The following is an 18,424-nucleotide window of genomic DNA, read 5'->3' on the forward strand; positions in this document are numbered from 1 at the left end:
ATACACCTAACCAATCATTATCATAAAATATTGGTTGATAACTCACTATCTTTGATTTTTGACAACATAACTGGTGTTTCGGTAGTGACTGTATTGTTACGGTAGTGACCATAGTATTTTGTTTACAAGGCGGTGCCATAGTCACTTAACTCTTTTAGCTAAATATTCACTCATAACAATGTTATGAGTGAATATGTTTGCTTTATGTTAGAAATATAATGAAAAATCTATAAAATATAGTAATTCATTATTGAAGCTGTTGATGTCTCAAAAGCATGAACATCCAATTTGGTCACTACCGAAACAATGATGTCACTACCGAAACTTGAGCATAATGTTTCGGTAGTGACTGTTTTGGTAGTGACAATTTTAGCTAGTTTTAAGCTTAACTCAACAATGCTAGGCAAGACATGGCTTGCAAACACAGCTTTGAGCAGTTGTACATGGATAAAAAAAACATCACATTTGAAGTAAAACCCAAAAGGAGTTTATAATTGCAGAAATGATGTGTTCGGTAGTGACAATCCTTAAAAATACACACTGATTTTCAGACTTTGGAAGACATTACTTCTGACTGAAGTAAACTAGCTACTCACCAGGTGGCCATGATGAACAGGAAGTCTATGTCATTTCTTGGTGAAAAGTGTGGGAGTGTGGCTAAAACCAGGCTCCACCTAAAACTCGTTGTGTTTCGGTAGTGACATGAAAACAGGGGACAGCTTTTTTTATATAATGTTTTTTAATTTAAAGAAAATCCACAAAATCAATCTTAATATTTCAACTTCCCTTTAAGATAAATATAAAGGATGTATTTAAAAACAAAATGTAATAAATTGACAAAAATTACATTACATTACATTACAGTCATTGGTAGCACTTTACAATAATGACCCGTTATAAAGCATTTATAAACGTTTATAAGTAGTTTGTAGACTATTAACAAATCATTAACAACCTGTTTGTTGACATTCGTAAATGATTACTAAAACCTTTATAACTACAGTTACAAATCATTTGTAAAGTATTAGTAAGTAGTGAACTATTCATGAATAAGCCATTTATATACATCTGTAAAATATTATTAAATCATTTGTAACGACCCATTCTAAAGCATTTATAAACGTTTATAAGCAGTTTGTAGACATTCGTAAATGATTACTAAAACCTTTATAACTACGGTTACAAATCATCTATAAAGGTATTAGTAACTATTCATGAATAAGCCATGTATAATACATCTGTAAATGATTATTAAATCATTTGTAACTGATGTTACATAATATATACAAGCTATTGGTAGCTTGTTCATGTTTAACATATGCTTTGTTAAACATTCCTAAAGTATCTATAAATCCTTAGTACATGTTATTATGTGCCCTATAGTAAAGTGAAGACAGTTCATCATTTACAACTGTCTGTTAATGTGTTTGTTCATGTTTAACATGCTTTGTAAAACATTCCTAAAATATCTATAAATCCTTTGTACATGTTATTATGTGCCCTACAGTAAAGTGAAGACAGTTCATCATTTATGACTGTCTGTTAATGTGGACTTTCTCCTTACCTGTTGCAAACTACCTGGCTTTCATGAATGCAGACACCAAACAATTACTAGAATTATCATTCATGTTAAGCAAATGATGCGTAAGACATTCGTAAAGAGTATGTAAACCATTTGTGGTGTTAGGGACCAAAAAAGTCACTACAAAGTACTACCAATCAACTCTAAATTGCCTGAAACGTACTCCTAACAGGTTTTTTGGGGGACGATTTTGGCCTCCACACTTAGTGATTATTTCGGATTTAACTTTCGCTTTGGTGGTGACCAACTTTCGTTTCGGTAGTTTGATTACAAAATGTAAGTTGTGTAAAAAATAATCTGACTATACTAAGTTGTTATTTGTTTGTTTAAGTCAGGCTATACTCTACTCAGAGTCATAAGTTTACAAAATGTACTAAAGTACAGTGAACGTCTGTGCGGTTTGTTTTCAGCACTGAAAATAACGTACATGTAAACTTATGTCATGTGCAGTTGGGGTGAAGAAACACAACCATTTCACTCCTAATAATACCTATTTGATTTGACATCCTGACTTGCTGCTGTAGCTGAGGCTTGAACCTGTTACCTGCGGCTCACTAGTCAGTGACTCTATCCATTCACCTACAGCTGTTTCCTTGGAATCTGTGGTTCTGAAACGTTTTGTTGTCAACCCCCCAAATTGACATGTATTTGGGCAGTGGACCCCAATGTGAAAAGATGTAGTGTCAGGGCCCCCCATGAAAAAGATTTATATTTATGCTGTAACACATTTTTTTTTAAAGTTATTTGTCTTGTTTGTTGTTCAAGTCAAAGCACCAGGAAGGCTGTACTTGTCAGCCATCTGTTAGCTCAATGGGTTGAGACGCAGTATTCATGATCCAGAGGCCATGAGTTCAAATCCCATTGATGTCTTTCCTATGATTCTTTCCTTTGCAGACTGGCTTCCAGAAGATCAACTGAAAACTACCAGGAAGGCTATATTTGTCATCCAACTGTTAGCTCAATGGGTTGAGACGCAGTATACATGATCCAGAGGCCATGAGTTCAAGTCCCATTGATGTCTTTCCTATGATTCTTTCCTTTGCAGACTGGCTTCCAGAAGATCAACTGAAAAGTACCAGGAAGGCTGTACTTGTCAGCCATCTGTTAGCTCAATGGGTTGAGACGCAGTATTCATGATCCAGAGGCCATGAGTTCAAATCCCATTGATGTCTTTCCTATGATTCTTTCCTTTGCAGACTGGCTTCCAAAAGATCAACTGAAAACTACCAGGAAGGCTGTACTTGTCAGCCATCTGTTAGCTCAATGGGTTGAGACGCAGTATTCATGATCCAGAGGCCATGAGTTCAAATCCCATTGATGTCTTTCCTATGATTCTTTCCTTTGCAGACTGGCTTCCAGAAGATCAACTGAAAACTACCAGGAAGGCTGTACTTGTCAGCCATCTGTTAGCTCAATGGGTTGAGATGCAGTATACATGATCCAGAGGCCATGAGTTCAAATCCCATTGGTGTCTTTACTGTGATGCTTTCCTTTGCAGACTAACTTCTAGAAAAACAAGTTAAAACCACCAGGAAACCTGTAACTCTCAGCCAACAGCTTAGCTCAACTGGTAGAGCGTCTGTCCAATAACATGACTTGACCTGACTTGAGTGGGTTCGATTCCCACTCCGAGTCATGTGTCCCCGGTAACTTGGGGCAACGGATAAATTGACTGATATCCTTCGTGACGCTTCCCTTTGCAGAATAACTTCTAGAAAAACAAGTTAAAACCACCAGGAAACCTTCAACTCTCAGCCAACAGCATAGCTCAACTGGTAGAGCGTCTGTCCAATAACATGACTTGACTTGACTTGAGTGGGTTCGATTCCCACTCGAGTCAAGTGTCCCCGGTAACTTGGGGCAACGGATAAATTGACTGATATCCTTAGTGATGCTTCCCTTTGCAGACTAACTTCTAGAAAAACAAGTTAAAACCACCAGAAAACATGTAACTCTCAGCCAACAATTTATCCGTTGCCCCAAGTTACCGGGGACACTTGCCTCGAGTGGGAATCGAACCCACTCAAGTCAGGTCATCAGGTCAAGTCATGTTATTGGACAGACGCTCTACCAGTTGAGCTAAGCTGTTGGCTCAGAGTTACAGGTTTCCTGGTGGTTTTAACTTGTTTTTCTAGAAGTTAGTCTGCAAAGGAAAGCATCACAGTAAAGACACCAGTGGGATTTGAACTCATGGCCTCTGGATCATGTATACTGCGTCTCAACCCATTGAGCTAACAGATGGCTGACAAATACAGCCTTCCTGGTAGTTTTCAGTTGATCTTCTGGAAGCCAGTCTGCAAAGGAAAGAATCATAGGAAAGACATCAATGGGATTTGAACTCATGGCCTCTGGATCATGAATACTGCGTCTCAACCCATTGAGCTAACAGATGGCTGACAAGTACAGCCTTCCTGGTAGTTTTCAGTTGATCTTCTGGAAGCCAGTCTGCAAAGGAAAGAATCATAGGAAAGACATCAATGGGATTTGAACTCATGGCCTCTGGATCATGAATACTGCGTCTTAACCCATTGAGCTAACAGATGGCTGACAAGTACAGCCTTCCTGGTACTTTTCAGTTGATCTTCTGGAAGCCAGTCTGCAAAGGAAAGAATCATAGGAAAGACATCAATGGGACTTGAACTCATGGCCTCTGGATCATGTATACTGCGTCTCAACCCATTGAGCTAACAGTTGGATGACAAATATAGCCTTCCTGGTAGTTTTCAGTTGATCTTCTGGAAGCCAGTCTGCAAAGGAAAGAATCATAGGAAAGACATCAATGGGATTTGAACTCATGGCCTCTGGATCATGAATACTGCGTCTCAACCCATTGAGCTAACAGATGGCTGACAAGTACAGCCTTCCTGGTGCTTTGACTTGAACAACAAACAAGACAAATAACTTAAAAAAAAAATGTGTTACAGCATAAATATAAATCTTTTTCATGGGGGGCCCTGACACTACATCTTTTCACATTGGGGTCCACTGCCCAAATATATGTCAATTTGGGGGGTTGACAAGAAAACGTTTCAGAACCACAGATTCCAAGGAAACAGCTGTAGGTGAATGGATAGAGTCACTGACTAGTGAGCCGCAGGTAACAGGTTCAAGCCTCAGCTACAGCAGCAAGTCAGGATGTCAAATCAAATAGGTATTATTAGGAGTGAAATGGTTGTGTTTCTTCACCCCAACTGCACATGACATAAGTTTACATGTACGTTATTTTCAGTGATGAAGACAAACCGCACAGACGTTCACTGTACTTTAGTACATTTTGTAAACTTATGACTCTGAGTAGAGTATAGCCTGACTTAAACAAATAACAACTTAGTATAGTCAGATTATTTTTTACACAACTTACATTTTGTAATCAAACTACCGAAACGAAAGTTGGTCACCACCAAAGCGAAAGTTAAATCCAAAATAATCACTAAGTGTGGAGGCCAAAATCGTCCCCCCAAAAACCTGTTAGGAGTACGTTTCAGGCAATTTAGAGTTGATTGGTAGTACTTTGTAGTGACTTTTTTGGTCCCTAACACCACAAATGGTTTACATACTCTTTACGAATGTCTTACGCATCATTTGCTTAACATGAATGATAATTCTAGTAATTGTTTGGTGTCTGCATTCATGAAAGCCAGGTAGTTTGCAACAGGTTAGGAGAAAGTCCACATTAACAGACAGTCATAAATGATGAACTGTCTTCACTTTACTGTAGGGCACATAATAACATGTACAAAGGATTTATAGATATTTTAGGAATGTTTTACAAAGCATGTTAAACATGAACAAACACATTAACAGACAGTTGTAAATGATGAACTGTCTTCACTTTACTATAGGGCACATAATAACATGTACTGAGGATTTATAGATACTTTAGGAATGTTTAACAAAGCATATGTTAAACATGAACAAGCTACCAATAGCTTGTATATATTATGTAACATCAGTTACAAATGATGTAATAATCATTTACAGATGTATTATACATGGCTTATTCATGAATAGTTACTAATACCTTTATAGATGATTTGTAACCGTAGTTATAAAGGTTTTAGTAATCATTTACGAATGTCAATAAACAGGTTGTTAATGATTTGTTAATAGTCTACAAACTGCTTATAAACGTTTATAAATGCTTTAGAATGGGTCGTTACAAATGATTTAATAATCTTTTACAGATGTATATAAATGGCTTATTCATGAATAGTTCACTACTTACTTATACTTTACAAATGATTTGTAACTGTAGTTATAAAGGTTTTAGTAATCATTTACGAATGTCAACAAACAGGTTGTTAATGATTTGTTAATAGTCTACAAACTACTTATAAACGTTTATAAATGCTTTATAACGGGTCATTATTGTAAAGTGCTACCCAGTCATTTAGCAGACGCTTTTATCCAAAGCGACTTACAATAAGTGCATTCAACATAGGTAGGGAACGAAACTACTAATCACCAGAGGTCTTAAGCGCATTTCCTGTAAAAACAAGCAACCAAGAGTATACCTAGCGCTAAGGTAAAAGTGCAATATATCAGCTATCTACTTTCATAAACACATGAGATAAAATAGCCAAATCAAATGAGCACAAGCTAATAGATCCAATACAACAATACAACAATAGTTCCTACAACTAGTTAACAACAAGTAGGCCAGGCAAAGAGGAAGGGTAATGTTTCCTGAAGAGGTGGGTTTTCAGCCTGCGGCGAAAGATGGGCAGTGACTCTGCTGTCCTGACATCAGTGGGAAGTTCATTCCACCACTGTGGGGCCAGAACAGAAAAAAGTCGTGACCGTGTCGATCGACCAGAAGGACCGTTGAGTGGCGAGGGAGTCAGTCGCCCCGAGGTGGCAGACCGGAGTGGTCGCATTGACCAAAACCCGGAGGTAAGAAGGAGCTGTTCCTTTCACTGCCCTATAGGCTAGCACCAGGGTTTTAAACTGAATGCGAGCCGCTACGGGGAGCCAGTGCAAAGAACGGAGAAGGATAGTTGTGTGAGAGAACTTGGGGCGGTTGAACACCAGACGAGCCGCAGCTTTCTGAACAAGCTCCAGAGGTCTGATGGCAGATGCCGGAGCACCAGCCAGGAGGGAGTTGCAGTAGTCCAGGCGGGAGATGACAAGAGCCTGGATGAGCACCTGGGCTGCCTTCTCCGTGAGGAAGGGGCGAATCCTCCTGATGTTGTAGAGGAGGAATCTGCAGGACCGTGTCACTGATGCGATGTTAGCCGAGAACGACAGTTGATCGTCCAGGGTCACACCCAGATTCTTCGCAGTCCGAGTTGACGACACCACAGCGTTCTCAATGGTGATGGCCATGTCTCGGTGAGGACAGCCCTTCCCCGGGATGAACATCAGCTCGGTCTTGTCCAGGTTGAGCTTCAGGTGGTTTGTTGACATCCACTCCGAGATGTCAGCCAGACAAGCAGCAATGCGTGCCTCCACTTGTGTGTCAGAGGGGGGGAATGAGAGGATCAGCTGGGTGTCATCGGCATAGCAGTGGTAGGAAAAGCCATGGGAGTGGATGACAGCACCAAGAGATGTAGTGTAGAGAGAGAAAAGAAGAGGACCCAGAACCGAGCCTTGGGGAACCCCAGTAGTGAGCCTGTGTGGTTCTGACACAGACCCTCCCAGCATCACCTGGTAGGAGCGACCCGATAGGTAGGATGCAAACAGGGAGAGTGGGTGGGTGGGAGGGGGGTGACTCTGGCAGTCTTGAAAGTAGAGGGAAAGTAACCAGATGTCAGAGAGGTGTTAATAAGGTGGGTTGAGAAGGGAAGAAGTTCAGGTAGATATTGTTTTCATGAATTGAAATTTAGGAGTTAGGGGTTGGGACAGCCACCTCCCAATATGAAGTAACATAAAAAGTATATATTTTTTATATATTACATTTTGTTCTATCTCAATTAATGTATTGTGATTCAATAGATCATAAGATGATATTAGTACACATGTAAGGTCTGACTACTTAATTGTTTTTTAAAATAGTTTTTTCATTGTGGGACTGCAATTTCAACCAATTCGGTAGAATGGTCCATATACATTTTGGCCATTTGAAAATAGCAGATCTACAAGCTCACATTGTGAGCTTGAAGATCTGCTATTTTGAAACGATTTTTATACATTTGAAAACTTGTGAAATATCCTACATAATGAGTACTTTCTACTTTGGTACTTTAAGTACATTTTGATACCAATACCCTGGTACTTTTACTCAAGTAAGACTCAAGTAATAGACATGAAAAAGTATGAGAACCGCTGGTATACTGTACTTACCATGTTAGCTCAGTCAGACCCACTGGTATACTGTACTTACCATGTTAGCTCAGTCAAACCCACTGGTATACTACCATGTTAGCTCAGTCAGACCGTGTTGTCTTGACTCTTGACTATTGTTTTTATTCTATGTATTTATGTATTATTTATTATCTCTCCACACTCTCTCCATATACCACCCAAGGACCATGGTCCTTTTAAAGGAGTACAATTCTAAAACTATTAAACATTTCAAAGATGAATTTTCAGGCAAACATGTCCACAGTAAGATGAACATTTTAAAGTATGAATGGGGTTACTAGCAGTAAGTATGTAGGATTAGTAGCCTGTGCTCGTTTCCCTTTGCCGCATCCACAATGCATGGGGCGCTTAAAGTTAAATATCTCCCAAACTACAAATGAGTAGTGGCACAAAAACGTTTCGGTAGTGACACAATGGTGAAATAAATAATTACGAAGTCCAGAGCTCGATGAATGTTAGGGACCAAAAAAAGTCACTACAAAGTACTACCAATCAACTCTAAATTGCCTGAAACGTACTCCTAACAGGTTTTTGGGGGGACGATTTTGGCCTCCACACTTAGTGATTTTTTCGGATTTAACTTTCGTTTCGGTAGTGACACAAAAACGTTTCGGTAGTGACACAATGGTGAAAAAAAAAATTACCAAGTCCAGAGCTCGATGAATGTTAGGGACCAAAAAAAGTCACTACAAAGTACTACCAATCAACTCTAAATTGCCTGAAACGTACTCCTAACAGGTTTTTGGGGGGACGATTTTGGCCTCCACACTTAGTGATTTTTTCGGATTTAACTTTCGTTTCGGTAGTGACAAAAAAAATGCATGTCCACCTTACTGTGGACATGCATGCTTGAGATTTTTTCTTTGAAATCATTTGTAGTTTGGGAGATTTTAACTTTAAGCGCCCCATGCATTGTGGATGCGGCAAAGGGAAACGAGTACAGGCTACTAATCCTACATACTTACTACTAGTAACCCCATTCATACCTTAAAATATTCATCTTACTGTGGACATGTTTGCCTGAAAAGGAATCTTTGAAATGTTTAATAGTTTTAGAATTGTACTCCTTTAAAAGTTCAGAGATTTATAATGGAGTTCGATGGAAGAATTTGGGACATCAAAAAAACACAAAAAAACACTTTCACCTAGAAACTCCATTCACAGTTCAAAAAAATCCACCTTACTGTGGACATGCATGCTTGAGATTTTTTCTTTAAAATCATTTGTAGTTTGGGAGATATTTAACTTTAAGCGCCCCATGCATTGTGGATGCGGCAAAGGGAAACGAGTACAGGCTACTAATCCTACATACTTACTGCTAGTAACCCCATTCATACTTTAAAATGTTCATCTTACTGTGGACATGTTTGCCTGAAAAGGAATCTTTGAAATGTTTAATAGTTTTAGAATTGTACTCCTTTAAAAGTTCAGAGATTTATAATGGAGGTTGATGGACGATTTTGGGACCTCAAAAAAACACTTCCACCTAGAAACTCCATTCAAGGTTCAAAAATTCCACCTTACTGTGGACATGCATGCTTGAGATTTTTTTCTTTGAAATCATTTTGCTGGGATAGAGAAAGAAGAAATAGATTTTCTCCTAGTTTGTGTCTCTAAAAAAAGCCATTTTAGTATGAAAATCTTGTACATATTGTGTGGCTTGTGATGATTGGGTCCAATATTTAATTCAGTAACCATGGATCATAAAAATGATTTTTGTCAATTTATTACATTTTGTTTTTAAATACATCCTTTATATTTATCTTAAAGGGAAGTTGAAATATTAAGATTGATTTTGTGGATTTGTTTTTAAATTAAAAAACATTATATAAAAAAAGCTGTCCCCTGTTTTCATGACACTACCGAAACACAACAGGTTTTAGGTGGAGCCTGGTTTTAGCCACACTCCCACACTTTTCACCAAGAAATGACATAGACTTCCTGTTCATCATGGCCACCTGGTGAGTAGCTAGTTTACTTCAGTCAGAATAATGTCTTCCAAAGTCTGAAAATCAGTGTGTATTTTTAAGGATTGTCACTACCGAACACATCATTTCTGCAATTATAAACTCCTTTTGGGTTTTACTTCAAATGTGATTTTTTTTTTATCCATGTACAACTGCTCAAAGCTGTGTTTGCAAGCCATGTCTTGCCTAGCATTGTTGAGTTAAGCTTAAAACTAGCTAAAATTGTCACTACCAAAACAGTCACTACCGAAACATTATGCTCAAGTTTCGGTAGTGACATCATTGTTTCGGTAGTGACCAAATTGGATGTTCATGCTTTTGAGACTCTCTGTCACTGTCTGTCTGTCTGCCAGTCTGCCACAGTCTGTCTGTCTGCCAGTCTGCCAGTCTGCCACTCTGTCACAGTCTGCCAGTCTGCCAGTCTGCCACGCTGTCACAGTCTGCCAGTCTGCCACTCTGTCACAGTCTGCCAGTCTGCCACTCTGTCACAGTCTGCCAGTCTGCCACTCTGTCACAGTCTGCCAGTCTGCCACTCTGTCACAGTCTGCCAGTCTGCCACAGTCTGCCAGTCTGCCACTCTGTCACAGTCTGCCAGTCTGCCAGTCTGTCACAGTCTGCCAGTCTGCCACTCTGTCACAGTCTGCCAGTCTGCCAGTCTGCCAGTGTCTGTCTGCCACTCTGTCAGTGTCTGTCTGCCAGTCTGTCACTGTCTGTCTGTCACTCTGTCACTGTCCAGTGTGCCACTCTGCCAGTCTGCCAGTGTCTGTCTGCCACACTCTCTCTCTCTCTCTCTCTCTCTCTCTCTCTCTCTCTCTCTCTCTCTCTCTCTCTCTCTCTCTCTCTCTCTCTCTCTCTCTCTCTCTCTCTCTCTCTCTCTCTTATTCTCGAAACCGCTCATTGCTGCTTGCAGCTATATTTTTTCATTATATTTCTAACATAAAACAAACATATTCACTCATAACATTGTTATGAGTGAATATTTAGCTAAAAGAGTTAAGTGACTATGGCACCGCCTTGTAAACAAAATACTATGGTCACTACCGTAACAATACAGTCACTACCGAAACACCAGTTATGTTGTCAAAAATCAAAGATAGTGAGTTATCAACCAATATTTTATGATAATGATTGGTTAGGTGTATGTGTTATGTCAACAATGAATGTTTAGCAAATAGAGTTAAGTGACTATGGCACAGCCTTGTAAACAAAATACTATGGTCACTACCGTAACAATACAGTCACTACCGAAATAGTGCAGTCACAACCGAAACACCAGTTATTTTGTCAAAAATCAAAGATAGTGAATTATCAACCAATATTTTATGATAATGATTGGTTAGGTGTATGTGTAATTTCAACTATCGTTAATTCTGAAATCAATATAATCAACTTTATACATTTTACAAAGAAATATAGCATTTAATTTTGATAATTCTTAAGAATTCAATATTAAAAAATCAGTTAGAATATCATTTTAAACCACCTACATTAATTTTTTGAAATAGTCTGTACAGGGGAGGATGAAAAAATAAATTAATACATTCATATAAGTATCTTTATTCTAAGGTAATTCTACGTGTTTCGGTAGTGACACATTTTGGGAGAGGAAAGATATTCCAAAAGATTATGAAAATACAATATGATAATTGACTGTACATTTACTAAATATGTGTCCCTTAGATCTGGTGCAACGTGAATATGGTCAAAGTCTTTCCAAAATAGAATCAAAATTTCACACAATTTCCAACTCTGAATTTGAACCAATTCGGTAGAATGGCTCATATAGGGTTGAAGTGGGTAATGTATCTTTTGTAATAATAATGAAAATCTACAAAGTAACTATTAACTAAAGTTTTCAAATAATTGTAGTGGAGTAAAAGTATAATATTTGCCTCTGAGATGTAGTACAGTAGAAGTAAAAGTACTGCAAATTGGAAATACTTGGTGAAAATAGCAGATCTACAAGCTCACAACGCCTCACAACGCAAGGCAAGAGCTTGTAGATCGGCTATGTTCACCTTTTGACAATTTGACCAGTTTGTATATATAGTTTAGTTTGGTTTTTACATGTCCTTAAATTATCACAACATTTCAGGTAAACATACAACAGGACAAAGGTGAAAAAGGTCAGCAGGGCACCCCAGGGAGTTGAACCCCGTCCCGCTAAAGCAGGAGTATCATACTACCAGCGCCTTTTGCTTTTTGACACCATGTCCTTACCTGCATGTGAATCAGTGTTGATCCAGTAAAAAGCAAGTCATTTTATGTTTAGTTGCGGTCGGGTGTTGCCTCTGAAAATAGCCGATCTACAAGCTCACAACGCGTCACAGTGCGACACGTTGTGAGCTTGTAGATCGGCTATTTTCAGCATGCAACCAGGTGTGAAATCAGCCATTACGACACCATCAAGGTGGTGACTAAATCAACTGTAGATTTATTCGACTATAATCTTATATTTAGTCTACTAAAACTAGACAAAAACATTTCAGATGACTAAAATATGGAATTCTATTCAAAGGACTGTGACTAAAACTAAATCATAATTTGCTGTCAAAATCAACACTGATGTGAATACAGTTTGTACATCACAGATCAACAGAACATGAAGAAAAGAACCATCACAGCTCTCCTTCAGTGTTTACTGATCAACCTGTAATCAAAGTATACAAATAACACTGTGATTCTCACTTTGTGTTAATATAGCATCAAAATCTGTGTAGCCACTTCAAACCTGTATACATCAACCGTTTGAAAATAGCAGATCTACAAGATCAGCAATTGACATGATCTGTAGATCTTTTAGAAAGTTTTTCAAAACATTTTCAGATGGGTGGCCAAATATACAGTATATGATTGATTGATTTTTCTTCATTAAAGTGTCATCCTTCCAAGGAAGCCCCGCCCATACGGACTTACAGGACACTTTTACATTTGACATGAACCGACATAACTCACAAACAATGAGCAAAGGAATGAATATTATATTATAATATAATATTAAATGACTTGAAAACGTTTTACAACCACTGCTGTAGCACAAATGAACATGTATTCACATCAACAGATCTCTATCAGTCCAAAGCCTTAACTCTGTCTGTATATCTATATATTACACTAGTTGGCAGCATAATATGAACACATTATGCCCAATCATCAAGAACATGCCCTGAAGAAGGCCATAAAGGCCAAAACATGTTGGCTTTTATTGCTCAAAGATGAGCTAGCCTTTATATGAAAGATTTTTAAACTTTGAAGGCTCCCCCCTTTTCTAACGAAAGAGCACCTTCCTACCATGTATCTTACACAGACTTTAAGAACACTGCAGCCCTCTTAAGCTTTTTTCTTAGATTTCTGTCCGTCTCTATTGGTCCAAACTAAGCCTAAACTCTGTCTGCAGATATTAGTCGCCCAATCATGTACGCTAGACATAATAGAACATATCAAATAAAGTAGTGTGGTTAGAATCAACATATCTGCTATATTGTCTATTGTATAAAATGGCCAATTATGTCCCTGCATGTATCTGTCAAGTCCCCAACAACTGAAATGAAATAATGCAATAACATCAAACTTACCATAAGGAAGCAAACTGCCTATTAGACTAGTGACACATTAAAGATCTCCTTACCGGGGGTAGTAGAACCAAACACAAGATTGTTTTTCATCATCTCTTACCATACATGAAATGGATTCTTGTATAAAAAATAATGAATGAAAAATCTGTGAAATTGGTGTATAGTGTTATACACTCCCAAACTAAACAACGCTAAAATAAATACATAAAGCCAAACTCATGTAGATTCACAATGTCAGCTCTGAGAGGTTTAAAAATATTATCCCTCTCTATGTTAGAAAAAAACAGAAAGTAAATAACGTAAAGGAATTAGGAGTCATTTTAGCACCTAGGCCTACCTACAATAGACAGAATATCTATGTAGAATGTTCTCCTTTACTTTGTAGTGACCATGGGTTGTCATAGCAACACTTATGATGTCGTAATAAAATCTATACTATATCACACCCATTTTTAGTATTATTGTCAGGTGTGGAAAAATATAAATAATTCACTTGAGCAGAACTCCCTAAACTGTATGAAATGTCCCAAAGAAAATGAAAAATGTTCATAAAATATTCATCAAATATAATATGCAACTTCAACAATAGTGCAGAGAAAACGTAGGCCTACAGTAGAACTACTAGTGATTTATCTGGCCTGGCTGAGGGAAACCAAGGTTAATCTCATATATATAACAAGTCAATCCACCATAAGAAGTGTCCATGGCACAGTCACTACAAAGTGAAGGAGAACATTCTACATAGATATTCACATTTTACACTTCATGTTCCCTTTATCGTAGGCAGTAGTGGGAAAAGTACTCAATATTGCAAAGTGGAAGTACTCTGTTACAAGTAAAATGTATATATAAAATGTATCAAAATGTACTTAAAGTACCAAAAGTAAAAGTACTACAATGTTTGAAAATAGCAGATCTACAAGCTCACAACGCGTCGCGATTGTGAGCTTGTAGCTTGTAGCTTGTAGCCTATGTGTGTGTACACAAGCAGGTAGCATAGTTAGCATTGCTAGCATTCTCAAACCAATCTAAAGGCAATTTCCAAATGGTAAAATATAAAAGAGCAATAACATCATCAAGAGAACAAGATAATAATAACACAGCACACAGTTAGTAGAAGTAACTTTACCTTTACAAATAATAGGTTGTTGGCTTGTGTCTGATATAGTGTAAACACTATAGACCATATTCACACGGCGGCCATGTTTCTATGAAGTCAATGAAAGTAGCCACCCCGGGTGGCGGCACTTTCAATGTTAAATTCCAATATGGCTGCCGTGTGAATATGGTCTATTGGCATCGGGAGCGTGTGTGTTTCTCTGTGCATCGCCTGAGGGCGCTGATATCCCATAGTGAGTAGTAAACTCCGAACCTACTAAAACCTGGGTTACATTCGTAACCTCTAGTTTCGCTCCCTGAGTGTCAGGTTTGATTCACTAAGTGTGTGTGTGTGTGTGTGTGTGTGTGTGTGTGTGTGTGTGTGTGTGTGTGTGTGTGTGTGTTATTTTTATATCAATTTAATTTTGAGAAATAGTTTTCATCACAACCCTAAATTAAATGTCAAAATATTGGACAAAATACGGCCGCTTAACACATTTAAAGGATATCAGTCACCAGAACAAACAAATGGGTGTTTTCAATGAGTCTAACATTTTTAACATTTGACATTCATTTTATCAGACACACACCCTTCCAATATAAATCCATTGTAACTTCAAACTCCATATCTAAATATTGAATCAAGCAACTTAAAAACTGTGTGTGGGGTGCACACAAAAGCCTGGGTAGACGTTAAAATTACCCCAGGATACCCCTTTAATCTTCCTGACATATTCCATCAACAGAATATATAATTCTCAAAGGAGGACGAGTAATTTATTGGCATTAACATCAGCAGAACACTCATTATTAAATTACACCATGTAGATACCCCCCCCCCCCCCCTAAAATGACGAAATTCCAGGCTTAATACATACAGATAAAGTAAAGAACACCTCCAAGGCCTTAAAAACAAGGCTCCAAACATCCAAAAACAAACTAGTAAGACTACTTCTTGACCTCAATCACAAAACCCATCTAACGCCTGCTCATTTTGCAAGGATTGGATGGCTTAGGGTTGAGGACAGAGTACAGCAACTTGCTATGGGCCTGGTCTTCAAGATACACCACAACATTGAGATCCCCCTGTATTTGTCAAAATACTTCCAAAATGTTAATGAAGTCCATGATCATAACACCAGAGGCAGCTCCACAAATCATGTTCAACCCAGATTTGGCTCAACAAAGGGAATGAACTCGTTCTCATGCTATTCATCAAAAATGTGGAATGCCCTACCAGAAGGAGTAGGCTAAAGGAGTGTAAAACCCTACTCACTTTCAAAACTGCCCTAAAAATACACCTTCAGGAGGCTGCAGTTCAAAAATGGCCCCTGTCTAAGTCTTAACCTACCCCCCTACCCCCCTTTCTTTTTCTTCTATTGTACATTTTTTTCACTCTTCATACCAGTAACCTGTAAGCTGATTGTATGACATTCTGTATATTAGTGTGTATATCTGTCTGTCTCTTATATGTCATCATGATTTGTGTGCATGGGGATCTCATCTTAAACAAGCTCAGTGCTTAATGAGTCTTCCAGTTTAGTAGACCTTGTATTGTGAATTTGTACTTCCATGTAGGCCTACTGATGTTCTCATGTCTTACTAAATAAAGTAGCATACATCAATCAATCAATCAATCAATCAAAGTCATTACTTCGAGTCAAAATGTTTTCTGTCTTTAAACTAATTCATACATATTACTAATCCATACATTCCTTATCCTTTATTTAACAAAATAAAACTAGTTCAGGGGCGCTCAGTTATGGAACAGTTAAAACACACACACACACACAATATTATGATTTTATATCATTGTGCTGTGTTCTGTAACATGCCCAATGAATGGGGCGCTATTTCAATGATTTTACTTATTAAATATCAGTTAACTGAGGGAAAAATACTGTGCATGTAATTTTTTAAAGAATCATGACAGTAATTGTTACAATTAATGGGAGGGCTTTGATCATTATTACGTTGTTACATTATTATTGTGATGTGATAGCAAATTAAAACCTATGGAAAGCACTATAATGCACAGACACACATGCAATATGTTTCATTATTATGAATTGTTTAATTAATTGTTATCAGGAAGGTGAAACATAAGCTATGATCTCTTAACATTACTTTATTTTGGATGTGTGGAAGAATTTAGTCTGGAGGCAGGGATCAGAATACTCAACTTTAATAATGTTACAGATAACACCTCTAACTGATTGTTGTAATGTTTTAAAAGAAAATAAAACAGCTTGGGAATGTATCCTAAAGATGAATCCTATAATGAAAACTTCTGTTGACAGGAGCAGTATAAATATCCATTATATTTTAGGGAAGGTAATTTATAGTAGAAAGTTGTTGTTTTTTCCCCCTTGGTGTGAATACATTGATGTCTTTTCAGAGATCTTTCCTGACTGAAACTCTTGCCAAACTGTTAACAGTAATTGTGACAAGAGAAGAGTTTTCTCCAATGTGGACAAGCTGGTGTCTCTTCAGGTCAGTCGACTGAATAAAACTCACATTGTTTACAGTGGAAATATGTTTTTCTCCAGTGTGTATATGCTAGTGTAACTTATGGTGACCTAACACGTCAACAAGTACTGCCACAATGTCAACAGTGGAATGATTTTTTGGGGGGGTCTGAGCGGAAAATGTACCATTCGCTGGCGGGTTTCACTGTTTTAGTGCTCCTTCAGCAGTCGGTGCTTTTCGTCGATAGTTGAGTCTTTCACTTTCTCCCCGCCGTTTGGTGCCCCCCCCAAGGTTGATGCCCTGTGCTTCAGCACCTAAAGCTGCTCCGTTAAGCTGGGGCTGCTGGTGTCTCTTCAGCTGACCTGACTAACTGAATCTCTTGTCACAATGTTTACAGTGGAAAGGTTTTTCTCCAGTGTGGACTACATCTCTGTGTTTTACTATGTATTTTTGTCAAAACATTGTATTTTCAACGGCGTGTAACAAGCGAACGGGAGGTCGCAATGCCCTTTTTTTTTTTACGGAAGCACAGTGAAACCCTCCGTGATTAGCAACCATCAGGGAATCGATCATACTGGAGACACATATTCTGTGACTCCTTGAAAAGGTAAGAAAATCGAAAAATCTCTGGCACTGGGCAAACACAGCCAGAAATAAGTCTGACACTTAATGAGTTAATCATATAGCATAATAATGTAACATGACATCTTGTGTGTGCATGCACTATAGCGTTTTCCATATGCTTTAATTTGCTATCACAATGTAATAATGTAAAGCAACTAAATAATTATAAATAGCCATCCCATTAATTGTAACAATTACTGTCATAATTCATAAAAAACTGCAAAATGCAAAATATTGTTTTCCTGAGTTAACTGATATTTAATAAGTAAAATAATTGAAATAGTGCCCCATTCATTGGCCATGTAATAGAGCACAGAAAAATGACATTAAATCATAATATGAAAACAATAATATTCTAGCAAAGAAGTTCTACCTGCCCTGTCTTGCCCTATAGGACTGACCGTGGGTGCTACTGGGACGTAAGTCGGGGCTTGATCAACCCTGGCTGGGTCACCTGGGCGAGGGTGTATGTTGTATGCTGCGAGACCCGAAACACCCTATGACCCCAGGCTACAACACTGATGATACGTCCCAGTTGCATCCATGTGATGTTTTTCTTTATCAGTATTCTATTTATAGTGGCTCATAGGAATTTTTAGACTACGTGACAACCAGGAATAGTTTGGTGACCACAGGAGAGACTGTTGACAGCCGGAATGTAGACGGCACCCCGGGAGCAGTATGGGTTAGCGCCCCATGCTGTGTCTTCCGTGAGGAAGAAGCCCAACAAACCCGCGGTGAGGCCTTTAGGAGGGCCATTCCAGCGTACCGCAAGCGGGGCTAATACCATTGGACGGCCCAATCTA

The sequence above is a fragment of the Gymnoscopelus microlampas genome (genome assembly GCF_963454915.1).
Source record: "Gymnoscopelus microlampas genome assembly, chromosome: 17".
Lineage (NCBI taxonomy): Eukaryota > Metazoa > Chordata > Actinopteri > Myctophiformes > Myctophidae > Gymnoscopelus > Gymnoscopelus microlampas.